This window comes from Meleagris gallopavo, chromosome 2, assembly GCF_000146605.3.
Source record: "Meleagris gallopavo isolate NT-WF06-2002-E0010 breed Aviagen turkey brand Nicholas breeding stock chromosome 2, Turkey_5.1, whole genome shotgun sequence".
NCBI lineage: Eukaryota > Metazoa > Chordata > Aves > Galliformes > Phasianidae > Meleagris > Meleagris gallopavo.
Window position 1 is genome coordinate 17,399,707 of NC_015012.2, and position 16,438 is coordinate 17,416,144.

Consider the following 16,438-nt stretch of genomic DNA (forward strand, 5'->3'; position numbering starts at 1 on the left):
TTTTCCATCCATAGGGTCCAAGGTAGTGTCTTAACATAGTGTTAAAATCTCATGAAAATTGCCTGGGCGATTTGTTCCCTTTGGTTATAAAAGGGTAAGCGAAGTCCTGAGAGATGTAAGTCAGGTAGCACCATGTGTGACTATTTAATAACAGGGTTTGCAATTCCCACGGTGCCACCAGGTTTCTGCTTGCTATAGGCAGTTAATTATAGCATCTGCAATGCTCCCAGCAGAGGAGCAGAGGGATACAATGCGGCCTCTTTCTCTTAGACTTCCCTTCTTCACCTCTTCTCCACCCTCCCTGGAAGATAAAGAAGCAAATCCCAATTTAGTCATCAAGGTCTGAGACATGCAGTGAATAATTCAATTCCTCATCTTCACACGTAGACTCAGCTGTATAAACAAACTCAGCTGTTTCTGCTAAGTGCACAAATACATTTCCCAATGTTTTTTCAGCATGGGATATATTGCCTTAGTTGAAAAACATGAGCTATAAGGAGAGTGGGGTCATGAAAGCTTTGTTGGTGAGCTCCAGCTGCTGGTCCTAGGGCTGGGGCACCATGAGCTGACTGAACCTCTAAGTCGACACAGCTGCAGAAGGAGTTGGAATTATTTTATTTTCATTAATGAAGAAAACCATGATATGGAGATGCTGATCAGCATGGGCAGTCACGTTGTAAATTAATAGCCTGTTGGTTTATCTGCTTTTGAAACTGGATGACCACAGAAATGCCTCAGCAGCCCGTGGCCCTGGGGAAGCGGTCTCTGAGTAGAGATGCTCTGACAGTGGAGTTTGCTTCATTCCTGTCTACAGCGTTATCTAGGACGTGTGTACACACACAAATTATGCTCTAACAAAGACTTTAATGACCTTACTGGTGATGGGTGGCCTGAAGCATCTCCCTTATGAGGAAGGGCTGAAAGACCTGAGGCTGTTTAGCCTGGAGAAGAGAGACTGAGAGGGGATCTTAGCAATGCTTATAAATGTCTCGTGGGCAACAGTCAAGTGGTTGGAGCCAGACATTTTTCAGTGGTGAGCAGTGACAGAAGAAGGAGCAATGGGTACAAACTGAAACGTGGGAAGTTGCATACTAACACAAGCAAGAACTTCACTGTCAGACTGACAGAGCACTGAAACAATCTGCCCAGAGAAACTGCGGAGTCTCCTCTGGAGATACTCAAGACCCATCTGGACACCTACCTGTGCAACCTCCTGTGGAGAGCTGCTATAGCAAGGAGTTGGACCAGATGATCTCCAGAGGTTCCTTCCACCCCCTAAAATTCTGTGATTCTGTTGTTTGCTAATACACATTTCTTGATGCTGGCTGCATGTGCCAGATAAGTACTGTGAATCAACTTCCACCTCCTGCAAAGAAAAGTGCAGCATTAATTGAATGCACCATCCTTTGTGAAATCGTAAGTGAACTATAAGGAATGACCATCCAAATGTATCAGTCAAAGAGTGAAATTAAAATTTACATATGCTGAATGCACATTTCCAGCTCTGCTGGGATTAACTTGCTGGCTCTTGTGGTTTCCAGTTTTAATCTTTATCCCGGATGCTGTGAGATTCCTTCTTGGTTTGAATTTTGCAGGAGCAGTGTAACTAGAAAGACAAGATAAACCAAAGTGTTCAATACAAAGGGGAGATGATGTCTCTTTCTAATTATTTTACTTTGACAAATAGGACCTGGCTCTCATAATCAACTCACTCTATGTATCTTGCTGCTTCGATTTGATAAAAATTCATGCACTGATTATATAGTCAAAATAGGAAACAGTGTGATTTTCAGCTGAATAGGTCATCTCCTTTCTTGGGTGGGGGCTTTCTTGTGCTGTATGTCATTGCCTGTTGTCAGCTCGTTGCCAGGCACACATCAGGAGAGAAACTGTGTGTCAACAGCATCAGTCTGGAAGATAAGAAGGCTTTAATTTAAAGAGTTTATTTGCAGTGTTCAGACACACAAGAGCAAATTACTGAGTGGTAGTGAACTAAAGGGACAATCAGTCACACCCAGAAATAAATCTTAGGACTATATAACACCATAGCAGACAGGAGCAATGTGATGATAGAGGTCTATCGCCAGGAGAGCTGTGCATCAGATCACCTGACTCAAAGAGCCTCTTGGACTGGATGTGTCATGGTGTCTGCTGTGATGGTGAACAGACACAGCCCAGAGCCTGTTCCTCTGCTCATGTCAGTGCCGAGGAGTTTTGTCTTTGCACCTGCCACAATCCGGTGGGCAAAGCCTGGCTGCACACAGCTGTAGGGTCAGCAAACTCTTTAGCTCTGGGAGCAGGTCACACCTCCCTCGCTGCCTGTACACCACAGTTTCCTTCCAATGAAGAGATTCTGCAGGGAATACTCTGTATCTGGCTGAAAAATGCCCAGAGGACAAGTCCTCTAAAGGTGTAAGATACAAGTTGACATTTGATGCTGAGACGTGGGAAGTGGAGGTCCGGGATGTATGTGCACTTAAAGTCTCCTGCGCTCAGTTAAATTGCTCTGAGCTTTAGGGACCAAGAAACTGGGCTGGTTCTCTCCTGAGAAGCATCTCAGATTTGTGTCATGTAACTGCTGTGGAAATAAAACTAGGTGTTTGCATAAGGCTGAGGCCACAGGTACATGAATGGGTTAACCCATAGCAGTTCGAGTTGTTCCAGATTCCATAAAGGCTGTAAATACACAATTCAATTGTAAGGAGCCAGTAAGTCCACCCAGCAAAAACTGATTTACCCCTGGATTTTCTCATATGGTGAAATACATCACATTCTTATTCACAGCCTTCTCATACCTCTTGGGGAAGGGTCTGCTTATTGGGGTGCATCTGCCCCAGTGCATTTTGTGCCAAGGTTTTACATCAGCTCTCCCTGTGTGTGCCAGAACCTTTTCTGTGTATTGTGCATACAGAGGTAAAAGCCACCCACCTAGCTGAAAAATCAATGTCATCTTGCGTTACGTGTTCCCTGCAGAAAATAAAGCAGAGTCATATTGTCACCTCTGAAATAAATGTGTATGATGTTGTCTTTCTTCTCTTTTCTCCTTAAATTGAAGAAAGTGTATGTTTTTCTCCTTATACGTGTATGGGGACAGATCGTAGGTGCAATCTTATATTAGTGTTGGTCATGTTTGGGTGAGGCCTTCTTCCCCATTATGGCCTGGAGGACAGGGAAACAAAGCAAGCACTTGTGTTCCTGAAAGTCATTGCTACTCAGCAGCAGGATGGTGTTGGATATTAGGTAAAGAGTGGTGATGCACTGGCACAGGCTGCCTAGGGAAGTGGTCACCATCCCTGGAAGGATTCAAGAGCCATAGGGATGTGGCTCTGAGGGACATTGTTAGTGGGAAATATTGATGGGGATGGGTTGGTGGTTGGACTATTTGATTTTACAGGTATTTTTCAAACTTAAGGATTGTTTGGGTACAAGGCAGCCTCCATCCTTACTGGAAGGGAACATAGAAGAAGCCAGATTCTTCTGAAAGGCAAACTTCATGGCAAAACCAACAAATGATGCAATTGTATTGTCATGGCAGCCCCTTCCCACGTCCCCAGGCATAAGCTCACCACTGCCCAGCACTGCTTCTTCCAGGTGCTTCACAGGGAGCTGCTAACAGCACTGCAAAGTTCCTGGGCCAACCCTAAGCAGTTGTTCCCAGGTAATTATTTAGCACCATATCAACACTTCACAGCCCTGATTTTCCTGACTGAGAGACAACTAATTAAGGGAGCAGGCGTGACATGGATTTATTGCCAAATGGGTAAAACTTAATAACGTGCAGTGACATATCTGTTAATTAGTATCTTCCTCTGTTGGGTTTCTCTTTTCCTCCCAAAAAGGAGAGTAATTTTCCTCATGATGGGATGGGCAAGAAAGCCTGAAAGCACCTTCAAAGGAGGGTGTTAATGCTGAAGATGAGGAAACCATTCAAAACAGGCCAGTCACTCTTTAGAGGTCATTACTCAGAATCGGGGAGGTCCAGCAGCATCTTGCTGCTGTGGCTTTTGAGGATGCTCAGCCTCGTCCCAGAGGCAGGCAGGTTCAGTAGCACAAGTCCTAAATCAATGCAATCACTTTCTTCTCTGTCCTCTGCTCTCCCCACGCTGCCTGTTAATCCCTAGAGTCAGCAGAAGGTATAGACGGATGGAAATTGCTGAGAGGCAGCAGCGTGGGGTGCATGGCCTCACCACACAGTGGGCTGGCTGGAGCCAGTTCCCAGTTTGGCTGGCTCTGAGTACTAGCTAGCTGGGACAGGCAGAAGAGAGATCCTTTCCCACACAGGGTGCTGCCCTGAATTTTTTTCCCCTTCCCTCATCCCAGCTGTCATCACATTCCTCTGCAAAAGATGTACATCTTATTGTAAATAGGACTTTGCCCCTTTCTGCATTGCTGGTTTTTTTCCAAAGGTTCCTGTGCTTCATCTGCTCACTTGAAGGATGTTCATCCTGATGTCAGCATCTCTCCCCTGCCAGATTACCTCTGGAAAGCTGGGATTCCTGAAGGCTCCTATGTGAAGGGTCATGATACCTATGCTGTAAAATATAGAGTTGACCCTATCTCCTAAATCCATCTATCCGAATCATAGTTTCTGCAGAAGCATGGAAAATGATGAGAGGTCTCAGAGACTGATTTTCAGAATTAGAGTAGTAATGGCTGGCTAGCTCAGAAAGCCCCAAGATCAGCTTGTAGTCTCATTTGAAAGGATCATTTTCAGTGCAGAAGGGATTTTGGCTTTACTTTATCTTCTTTTATCTGACAGGCTCAAGTTAGGAGCAGAACACAAATACCCTTCTCTGAGAAAGCAGCCATCGCAGAGATCCCGATCTCCCTCCACCTCATGTGGTCTATCCCAGAGCTTTTCTATCCCTGTATGCCACAAGACTTCTGACCTGATAGATGTTTAAGCATAGAATAATAGAATGGTTTGGGTTGGAAGGGACCTCAAAGATCACCTAGTTCCAAACCCGTGACATGGACAGGGCTGCCAACCATTATATCGGGCAGCGGCTCCCAAGCAAAATGCCTTAAAAAGGTTGATGCTCTGTGAAGATGACTAGTTGCTGCTGCTTCTGTTTCATTCCTGGAGACTCTCTTCTGGATTTCATTGGAGAGGCCATTTCTGGGTATAGAGTTTGGAGCGAGGGTCTTCTTTATCAGGTTTTGCTTTTAGTGGACTTGGAGTTGAAGTACAATCTTGTCATGCAGACAAGGCAATCTGCTTTGCTTGTAGATGATGGTTAGTATATCTTCCTTTTTCTTCCAGTGCGATAAAGGGAAGCTATTACTTCAGACTGAAAAAAAGCACTACAGTGACCTCCATTCTGAAAAAATGCTGGTAGATGGTAGGGAGGAAATGGTCACTACCAAACTGAGCTTTTAAACCAGGATAACAGTAGAATCTACATGTATGTACCAGTAGAGTGATTCTCTCTGGCTGGCAAACTAACCGGATCTTTGTCAGAGCTTGAGGCAAGCTAAATAGGAAAATTCTTGTGTTAGGCAGGGGATCAGAGGAGTTTACATCAACTCAGAGTAACGTTTCTCTCTAGTCTTGAAATCTAGTCTCACAGTTATTAAATCACTAGATAGTCTTGGTCTGAAGTAAAATGCTGTGTTAGTTTCAAGTCCTACAAAAGGGAGTAAAGAAATGTAAAATTTGGGAGAATACGAGCAAAACAGACAGGATAATGCCTCTCATGTTCTTGCACTTGTACTCTCTTCTTACTAAAGAAAGCCTTAAAAATAGAAATGCATACTAGAATTAGTCTTCTCTTGGACTTTTTCAAGGATTCTTAGGACAGAGAGAGGAAACCTTGGAGGAAACCATTTGACTGCTATGAATACCTTAAATAAAATCCTCAGTTGTTGCTAGAAAAGATGAAAGAGTTAAAAATAACAGAGATTGTGCCAAACATGGCATTCTGGAGCAATTATACATTCCTGTTTGCCTTTCTCAATAAACATAATCTGCTCCTTGAGTTATTCTGTACACTGTGAATTCCAAGACGTGTCTGACCTTCACTTCTTTAAAAACTGCAGAGAGAACCTATCCTGGACAGAAAGTGATCCTCTCTATGGAGGTCTTCAGCATGGGGAGGACTTTTATACCATCTAAGAAGAGTTAAGCACTTGTATTTGATTTGCTTTCCAGTTGCTTGATGTTTTAGGTGGTGGCTTGTGGCAGGTGCTGCTGCTGATGTTAATTTTAGGGATCAGAAGAACACCTTCCATGTATATGCACACAAGCCTTGCTTGCTATGTAATGCAGCAACTCTTAAAGGAATTCAGTAATGTTTTTCTCACCAACACCGAAGTGCCTGAGCCATCAGGTAAAAAATAATTTGAATGAACAATGACACAAGTATCAATAGTGTAAGCTCAAGTGGAAGACAAGAAAAAGATATCATGAGTCTGTACCACCTGTTTCTGGAAATGGGCAATGCTAGGGACAGATACAGGTCTATCTAAAGAAATCCTCTTTTACTCCAAGAGAAACTTGTTAATCTTTTGCAGACTTCAATGTGTATGAACTGCATGAGATGACAATGAGGTTTGCTTCTGTATGCAGAGCTGAATTATTTTGAGAGGAGAGCAGAAATCTGACCAAACTGAAATATTTATTTTGCAACACTTAGGGGAATAAAAAAAATCACTCTTTTCAAACAGTGGAATTGTTACATTCGTGTGCAAATTGCTGCTGTTTAGGGACGGCGTGGGCTAAACACTTAACAAATATTACCATCTGCTGGGCACACTGCAACACTGCAGCTTCTAAGAACTTGTGTCTTTTGGAAAATTCGTACAGAGGGACTTTGGTTTGTGGGTCTGTTTTTATTTTCATGCTTAGAAGTCCCATGCACAATTTATGCAAAAATTGTTTAGCACTTGTTTCTCTATGCATTTCCTACTTAAAAACGTATTCACGATGTGAGTCTCTGACTCTTGGCACAGCAGGTGATCCTACACCTGGATCATATACCCAGTTGTTGTCCCACCCACCAGACCTACTGGATCTGACCACTTGGGTGGAGAAGATGCACGACCTTTTGCCATGGGACACCTACTAGCAGTTGAAGCAGTCTCTCCTGATCAAGATTGGCCAAGGGGCAAAGGCTAAGTAATTCTTCATAAACCCCCAATGCCTTTCACTTCTCTTGTGGGCATCTGTTGTCTCAGTTGCTGGTTGGTGACCAAGCAGGGTTTGGGCACTTTACATGTTCCCTCTGCAAAGTGGAGACAGTTGGCACCTGCAGATCTGCAGCCGTTATCAGTTTATAAATAATTCTTTGTGTTGTGGTTGATTTCCCCAGCTTCTTTGCACTGTGGCTTGTTCTGGACTGGGCTAAGACCCAGATGAAGGGGTGGTGGGAGGAACAGCTGTCCTCTTGCTCAGGCTAAAGGGAGTTACTGAATGCCTTTGTGTTTGCTAATACTCACAATAATGGAGTCTGTTCAGATGAACCTACAAAACCTGGCAGGTCAGGAGGAATTCTTCTGGGACTCATAGGGCAAGGGGATGTCCAGATGCTCTGGGAACTCTGTTTTGAGGGAGCAGCAGCAGCAGGGGAGGATGTGGAGGAAGAAGCAACGCATGATGTTCAGATTAAATTGAGATATTTACTCACTTGTTTGATTCTTGATTTATTAGACATTAGGCCTTCATACTTACATACGTGCAATGGTGTCTGCTCATAAGGAGACAGCAATTCTAAATCTAATTTCTCTATCCTGATTGGAGATGCCTGCAGTGTTTTGTATTCAGTCTGACTGCTGGATCCCACAGCGTAAGGAGAAGGCAGCAAGGCTCCTTTAAGTCTGGCAGGCCTTACCATTGTGTTGTTCCAGGTACTTACTTTCTGCCTTTCCTGAACATGCTCTTCCTTGTATGTGATTGAGCACAATCCTTATGTGATTGTGTTGCGTGTGGTGACTCTTGTTTACATCACAATGGTACCAAGAGAAAGACTAGAATCTTCTGCATGAGTTCTGTTTTTCTGCCAAGATTATTGAGCCTGTTTCAGGGATATTGAAGTTCTTCCTCCTTTTTTTTTTTTTTTAATTGTGGCATTTTTGAAACAGGAGATGTCTGGCAGCCTCGAGGAGCTCTGCCTAGGTGGCTTTTATCTGGCTAACTACATTTTAGGTGTTTTCATTGCGCTGGGGTCACCGTCTCTTGTGATGGAGACACATGGTGTGACCCCACTCGTGCCTGGCTCCAAGTGTCCTCCTGTCCTTCTCTGACACCAAAGTATATTTTTTCACCTCTAGAGGACACTGTGTCCTGCCATATGCTCACTCTTCTGTGGTGCTCCAGGGGAAGCAACCTTATTTAATTGCTGCCCGGTAGAGATGCCGCAAGCAGGTGATATTCCGCTCTGTGTCTGGGTTTGGCAGGGACTGGCTGGTCATGCAGGTTCCATCCGCTCCACCACCAGTTGCTGAACTTCTGGGGGTACTTGTAGATCTTCACACACTCTGTCCATTGTCCCACAAAACCAAGAGACCATGCCAGCTTCTGGGACTGGCTGGAACAGAGCAGAGGTGCTTTCTAGGTGTGGGTGTTGCTTTTTGCATTTTGCATCGTAATAGGGGAACTACTTGGAAATTAACTAACAAGATGTCATTTGGTATTCAAAGGAATTACAGAGTATTTGAGCAGAATGAATTAAAAAATAAGCAGAGATCATTTTCCTGAATGTAAACTGTTGAGTGTGTGACTGCAAGTCATCACTGTTGCTAGGGTGCAGGAGATGTAGGACATCTAAGTTATTTACACCAACAACATTGGTCTTCCCTGTTAACTACCTCCAGGTTGCACGTGATGACTTGTTTTGTCAGATTCCTCCAAAGAAGCACTCATCAGCAGGCCCAAATTGTGATGTTCTGCACTGGATGTGTAAGAATGCAACTGGGGAAGTCTGTGTCGTGATGATAACCACTGGCAGCAGTTTCAGACATGAACATAGTCCCCATTCTTTATGAGTCATGAGTAATGTTAGATCCCAGTACTATGGTGGCTGTTGGCTTTAAGTCTAATGGTGCTCCTTGGAGGTGAAGAAATATTCTGATTTAGAGACTCTAAAGGCTCACAAAGCTAATGGTATAGTCAGGTGTTGTGTTGGGTTTTTTTGTTAGTTAGTTTGTTTTTTCTCTTTCTTTTTAATAGAATCATAAACCAGACCATTTTGGTAGATATCATATAATAGTTAGGGTTGGAAAAGACTACTAAGATCATCTAATCCAACCACCACCCAACCCCACCAATACTGCTAACTGACCATGTCCCTCAGTGCCACATCTCCATGGTTCTTGAACACCTTCAGGGATGGTAACTCCACCACTTCCCTGGGCAACCTGTGCCAGTGCCTCACTACTCTGAGAAGAGATTTTTCCTAATATCCATCCTGATATTAAGCTCTGCATGTTGCTGGGAACAAAACCTAAGTTGCATAGCATGAAAGTAGATAGGAGAAAAAAAAGAATGGTTTTCTAATATAAATAAAAATAAAATTTTCCCTCAAAATATTTAGCTTTTGATTTTGCTCCAGTTAAACAAGTGGTACACCTGGGGCACAAGACAGAACAGTGGTGAGAGCAGAAGATGATCATATAGCTGCTGCTTCAACATGGTAGAAACCATTTGCAGAAGTCCTCTGGAGTAGGAAGAAATGGAGTCGCCGTTTCCTACAGAATGTGGGCCTTTAGTTGCATTAGTGTGGCACTGCATGATGTTTGATTTTTCAGGGCTACTTTCTTCCCTGTGCCGTGAGCCACTTCCCTCACCAACGATGCTAGCTGTGCCTCAGGGCATAATGCAGGCACTGACCTTTCCCACAAACTCTTTTCTCCATGGCTCTCAGGACATCTGCTGGCCCTGGAGAGTCTTGAAACAATGCGAGTTTCCTGGCCCTCTATGTGGTTTTTCCTCCTGGAGGAAAATATATGCTAGAATATCTGCACTGTTTTCCAGTTGCTTTGTCCCAGCATTAGCATGTGCACATTGCCTGCAAGGGAACCGTGTGCCCATAATGGTGGAAACTCAGAGCATCATAATAATAATAATAAAAGACTATTTAGAGGAAAATATGTAGAGAGAAGGGATTTTGCTCCACACCAACACCAAACTGCAGAGGGAGGTTTCTGCACAGTGGGTATTTGCCGTGTTTCTCACAGGATGGTGGGCAGGTCCCTCTGAACCAGGTCTCCCAGACGTTTTTCTTTTTGACTCTTTTCCCTCACTGGTTTGGCTCTGCCCTTGTGCCAAGCTGTATCCAGTGCCACTCTTAAAGGCTGGTCTGCTGCAGAGCATTGCCTCCTACCCACTTCTCTAGCTCACTAAATTACTTGATGAAAATATATCTCCTTGGTATCTGCTTTGAGAACTGTGACTGATAGAGTTACCTCGTTGCTTGTCAGTCCATGCCCATGGTGGGTTAGCCCATGTCTGTCTGACTTTATTCTTAATCTTTCTACTTCTGTTCAATACATTTTATAGACTCTTTTCCTCCTGTGAAGACAATCATGTACTGTAATTTAGGCACTTTTTACTGAACTAAGGAAATCAAAGGCTTTGAACTCCATTACAAGGCAACTACAGCAGCCACTGAATCATATTTGTGTGTGTGTGTTTTTTTTTTCCCACACCCTTTCCAATTTTTCAAAATCCTCTTTACAAACTGAATCCAGCAATATTTCAGTGCTTTGTCAGACCAAAGCTGTGTACAGAGGTAAAATCACAACAGAATGTTTTTAAATTTATTTAGAAAAATACGTGCATTGTAACATTCATCCTTCTTTCTTAATATGGTTCCTTCTGCTGCCTCAAATACACTGACTCAGTCTTTCTCCCTGAAACATTAGGGTCTGAGGTTGGATGAAAGCTGTAAAGAATGTGTGTAAAAATTTTTTCTGGTAAGTGATTGTTCACGGGAGCTGGGAATTATCGCTGTTTACATTTTTTTCAAATTACTCCAGAAAGTTTGACGTGCACTATGGAGAGCTTGATTTTCTATAGCAGCCAGCTGAGTTGAGCAACTGTGGGGAAGGAGAAGGGGCAAAGCTGTGTTTTAGGGCAGTTTTCTTTAAAATGGCAAGAGTGGGTATTTTTCAAAGCAGACAGTTGTCCATGTGCTGGTGTTCCTTAGTACGAACAGATGGGAGTTAAAACCCAACCATGCTGCTTCTTCGCGGCTGCTGCCTTGTAGGACATCTTTTTGCTGCTGCTTGATTGACTGGGAAGAAGAAGGATTTCATGTTCACTACTACAAGTTCATTCATTTGGTAACACTATCTGTGATCCTCTTTGAAATCCCCAAAGCAACTGTTAATAGCTGGGTCCCAGGAAAAGCGATACGGCACGGTCAGCCCATGGGGAGGCCAGTTGCCTAGCATTGCATTCAATGTTGTGAAACAGTTGGCCAAGGGATTGGACTTGCTCAGCTAAACGAATTAAGTAATCACACAGCCCTGCAGAGGATATTAGTGAGGAATTTCCATATTGCAGCTCTTGATATTCCCGCCTCGCAGCCCTGTTACCACAAATACGAGGCTTTGGCTGAGCAGGCAGTAATTTGATATTAAATGAGGTTCTCATTAAGCAGATGCAATGAAATAGGGCAGAGTTTTATGTTGCGTTAGTCAACTAAATGCTTTTTATTAGTGTTCATTAGGATGAGGGACATCTAAGTGCAGACTATTCCTTAGCCAAAGCCTGACCCTTCTGATGGGTGGTGATTAAGCAGCTAAAACCTTGGGAATAGGAGCTGGGCCACACATGCTAAGTGTATGGCAATTCACTCCCGCTTCTGGAAATTGCCTCTGCAAAATAGGTCAGGAGGTAACCTGGGGGATGGCCCATTCTGCCTGTGGGTGAAGCTTCACATTGTCTCATTCTCCAGGTGTTAATTTGACAAAACACAAAGGCCTTGTAGAAAGAAAATCATTCACACAGACACACGTTGTTCTTTCTTTTGAACTGAGCATATACCATTGTCAGCCATGTAAATAATGCTCTTTTTTTCTTGATAGGGCTTCTTTGAGAAAGTGATATAAGAGGAGATAAGAGCTCTGACTCTATTCTGGCCTTTTAACAAATGTGCCAACATATATGTGTCTCAAGTTTTGTTCTGCTTGGGTGACAGTCACCATACTGGGATCTCCCAAGAAGGGATGCCCATGTGCCATCAAGGAAATTGAGTGAGAACTTGGTGGAAAAGACACTCAGAAATCCGGTGCATTTCTGCCCAGGTGAATGGGTTTTATAGCAGTAGGCTGTGGACTGCATTACCCAGCTTACTTTTGTTTCTGTTTCTTCTTAGGACATGCACTGTGACCAACAAATTGTTCTACCTCCTACCTGCACACCTATATCTGTTGTTATTAGATCCCCCTAGACTCATTAGATGTTTTATGAAATGTCAAGCTGGTAATATTTTGTTTTGGTTTTCTATTATCTTCAGGGAAAAAAAAAAAAGAGTGATAATTTTATGGAGATTGTCCTGCTTGATGTGCATATGAATTTGTGGTGTATGGTTTTTCTCTTGTTTGCAGCAAACTCATACCCTATGGCCTCGATTTACTGGTCCTCTTGAACTTGAAAACATTCTCAAGATCTAATTGTTTTGAAGGGGGAGTAATTCAGCTAATTCTGAGGCTTTTGCAAAGCTCTTCATTTAAATGCATGTGGTGACAAGTGAGCTTTGTAAGCTCTTCTGAGTCCTGATGAAGATTCAGGGATATTTCGTAATGGTGCCTTCTGGCCAGGCTGATGCATAGCTCTGCAAAGCAATTCCACATGCAGACAGCAAGGTCTTACGCTTCTCCAAAACTGAAACATGGGTTCCACCTATGGAGTGACAGTTGGAGTCTGAATACATACCTCTTCTTTAAAATAAAATATAGGACACAAATACAGCCTTGTGCTACCAAGCTGTCAGTGCTGTATGTGACACTGGTTCTTGCAGCAGCAACCTTAAAGCAGTTGCCATTGTTTGGGAGGAGAGGCAAAAGAGGGAAGAAATCACTCAGTGGGAGGTGCTGTTCTGGTTGGAGTCAGAGGAGCCTATTCTTTTCCCCAGCTCTGGGAAAGGAAATGTCTTGATTCAGAGAATGAAAGAAGGCTGCACCTGCAACGGAGATGTAACTGGAGTTGCACGGGGTCAAAACAAAACAAGCTTCACAGCAGCTTTGGATTGACGCATAACATGGCCCTGGGTCTATTTTGGCCTCCTCCTGCTTGTGCCCCCTGCAGTTGCCAAGCCCCACATTGCCCGGCCAATGTGAACCTGAGGGAAATCCTGGTTCTCACATTTCAGCCACGGTGCCACTTGCTCCTCTGGTCGTACTTGTAGGACTTGGCTGTGTCCATGTCCAGCACCACATTTGCAGATACAGAACAGAACAAATTGTTTTTTGGAGATTATTTCCTTGATGTAGAAGATTTCCATATTTTTTCTGTTCTAATTCACTAAAGAAAATCGAATACAGTCATACTCACAGGGGCAGGATAGAGCATGTGCAAAGATCTGAAGTGGATGTTTAGACGGCCCAAGTCCATAAATTGAAAAGTAAGTCTTCGGGGTAAATTATTAAAATCATAAAGTTTGCTGGATGAAAGTGTTTTCCTGGATTCAGGTAGCCTTTTCGTCACAGAATCAGAATGGTTTTGGTTGAAAGGGCCCTTAAAGATCATCTAGTCCAGCCACCCAGCCATGGGCAGGGCTGCCCCCCAGCTCAGCTGCCCGGAGCTCCATCCAACCTGGCCTTGAGTGCCTCCAGGGATGGGGCACCACAGCTTCTGTGGGCAGCTGTGCCAGGGCCTCACTGCCTTCTGAGTAAAAAATCTCTTCCTTATATCTAATCTAAACCTACCCTCTTTCAGTACAAAACTTTTAGCCCTTGTCTTTCACTACATTATCTGATGAACGTCCCTCTCCAGCTTTTTTGCTGGTTTCCCTTTTAATTTTGGGAAACACAAGGCATTTCCTTTTTATTCCTTTTCAGCATCTGTTCTTCCAGTAAGCCCTGTCTTGGTCATGTCTCCTAGCACAATTGCTAGTAATCATTTTAATATTATTGATTTAACTCAATACAAGGATTTTTCCTATTGGATGTTCTCGTTGGTCACAGGTGATCTGTTGTTTTCTTTAGCTCAGTGTGACTGCCATAGTCAAAATAGAATATTTGAAGTGACTGAATCGTTCCAAAGGGAAAGGAGCAGAAATGTAGTAGATGAATGAGAAAGGAGAATCTAGGAAAAGAAACTGGAAAAACATTTTTTTTAAATTATAAAATCATGAAGCTTTTGTACATGCCCAGTATTCCTATGAAACCTGGTCACATGTATACCTTGCTATCTTTTAGTTGATTAAGAAAGAAAAGATTCAATACATCCGTATTTGTGAAAACAAAGGCAGATTGCTTAATTGTGTCTGCTCAAGGTCTCTGACTCACTGTCATGCTCATATTTGTTGCTTATAAAATGTATTGATCTCACAGCACATATAGGCAGAGCATTTTATGTGAATATGTCCTTTTAGGCACAAATGTGAAAGGTTAAAGCTTTTTTGCCCCCACTATCTGTACCAATGAACAGTTGACTTCTTAAAGTTCATGGAGAGCAAACACCAAAGAGTCAGGAGTATGAACTGAATTCAGTTTTAAAGGTGAATGGGTTATCTGTGAAAATAAGTTTGTGGTACTTGCCCAGATCCTGCAAAACAAACAAACAAACAAAAAACTTATTTAATTTGTCACTAATTTGCTCTACTATGTTTCTCTTTCTGCGTATGATTTCCCTACTGCCTTTCTCCTTGGTACCACCCCGAAAAGCATATCCTCTTCTGAGACAGTGGTACTAAAACACTAAGGTGACAAAACTGGACAACCTTTGGTTTTCTACTTTCAAGTGCTCTCTGTGGGTAGGGAACACCACAGGTTATACTGTTTTAATAGCTGCCAGGTCACATTACCTGTCTATCCACTGGCATTGTAGTAGTAACCTGGCAGGTCAGCTATTTCAATGCTATTTCCCTTTGCTACCTGGCACTGGCCATACAACACTTTTATATACTGAATTATTTATGGACTCATAATTATTTAGCATCAATATGTCAACGTTACAATGCCCCTGTTGACCATAAAGGAGCAAAATCTTTCTTTAATTAAAATTACATGGTCCGTGTCAACTTTCCTTGGACCCAACCTTTTAAAACTGAGTTGGGAGTTTGAATTCCAAACCAAATACTTGTGTTTTAAGCAAAGACTAAATACAGAGCTTTCTTTCAGTGAGACTGGTCTTGGAAGCCAATAATTTTATGTGTTTTAGGGAGGTTTATGTTATACTGGGGAGTTTACAATGGACTTCATTGAACTGTAGACCACAGTGGCAGTATTTTTTTTATAAGCAGCGTCTAATAAGGAGGAAGCAGCATATAATTCAGACTGTCAGTATTCCTGTCTAAAGACAAAAGCTTAAGATGCCTCAGTGATTGTTTGAAATACTGCTAAATCTTGAGAGCAAAGTGGTAATGAAGGTGGTGGGCTAGTACGTTCTAAATAATGTGCAGCTGTCCTTTTTGACAAAAATATTGCATCATTTGGCATGTAGAAGTATACTGAACCACCATATAATTTAATTACCCGACCACCCTGCAAGTTCCATGAGCCAAACTCAGTCCTGGCATAGGTGGGTGCAATTCCCAGAGGGATTTGCGCCCAGTTACGCCAAAGCTAAATTTGATCCACTGTTTTTTTCTCCTTCTCCCTGAGACCCTGAAGGTCCACTGGAGATCCACTGGAGATTCCTTGAGATCCACTTCATACTGTGTCATGCTTAGAGCTATTAGTGTTTTTTGTACATAGAAGCAACTCTCTACTATTTACTGAACTGATTTTTGTTATGATTTCCAGGGAAAAAACAAGATAATGTCTTTTGATTGCAGTATACGGAGATAGTTGTTAAGTATTTAAGGTTATCATAATTGGAAAGCAAACTTTATCATTTTCTAAGTCACATCTGCCATGGAAATAGTACCCTATAGAGATGGCAACAGTTCTTTGTAAAGAAGGACCTGCACAGATCAACCACCTACTATGTTTAACACTAACGCTTACTTGATGTCATGCCTGTGATACGTAGCTTTTCATCAGATGCTTAGAGTAGTAATTAAGTTTTGCTTAGGATCTTTGCTTTATTCAAGGCATGAGGCTGCCAATCTCACTTGAAACTGCTTCACTTCTTGTCAGAAAAAATTCTCAGATTAGCTTCCCATGAGTACCATGGGAACCCCTGTACGTCTTCCCCAGGGACTTTTCTGTTATACCTGCAGGTTGGATAATGCCTTTAGGACTTCTCTTAAAGAAATCTAGGTGTCTTCTTTCTTCCTGGAAAAAGTATTCTTAGTATGAATAGGAATAACAAAATCTTTGGGTGAGGGAT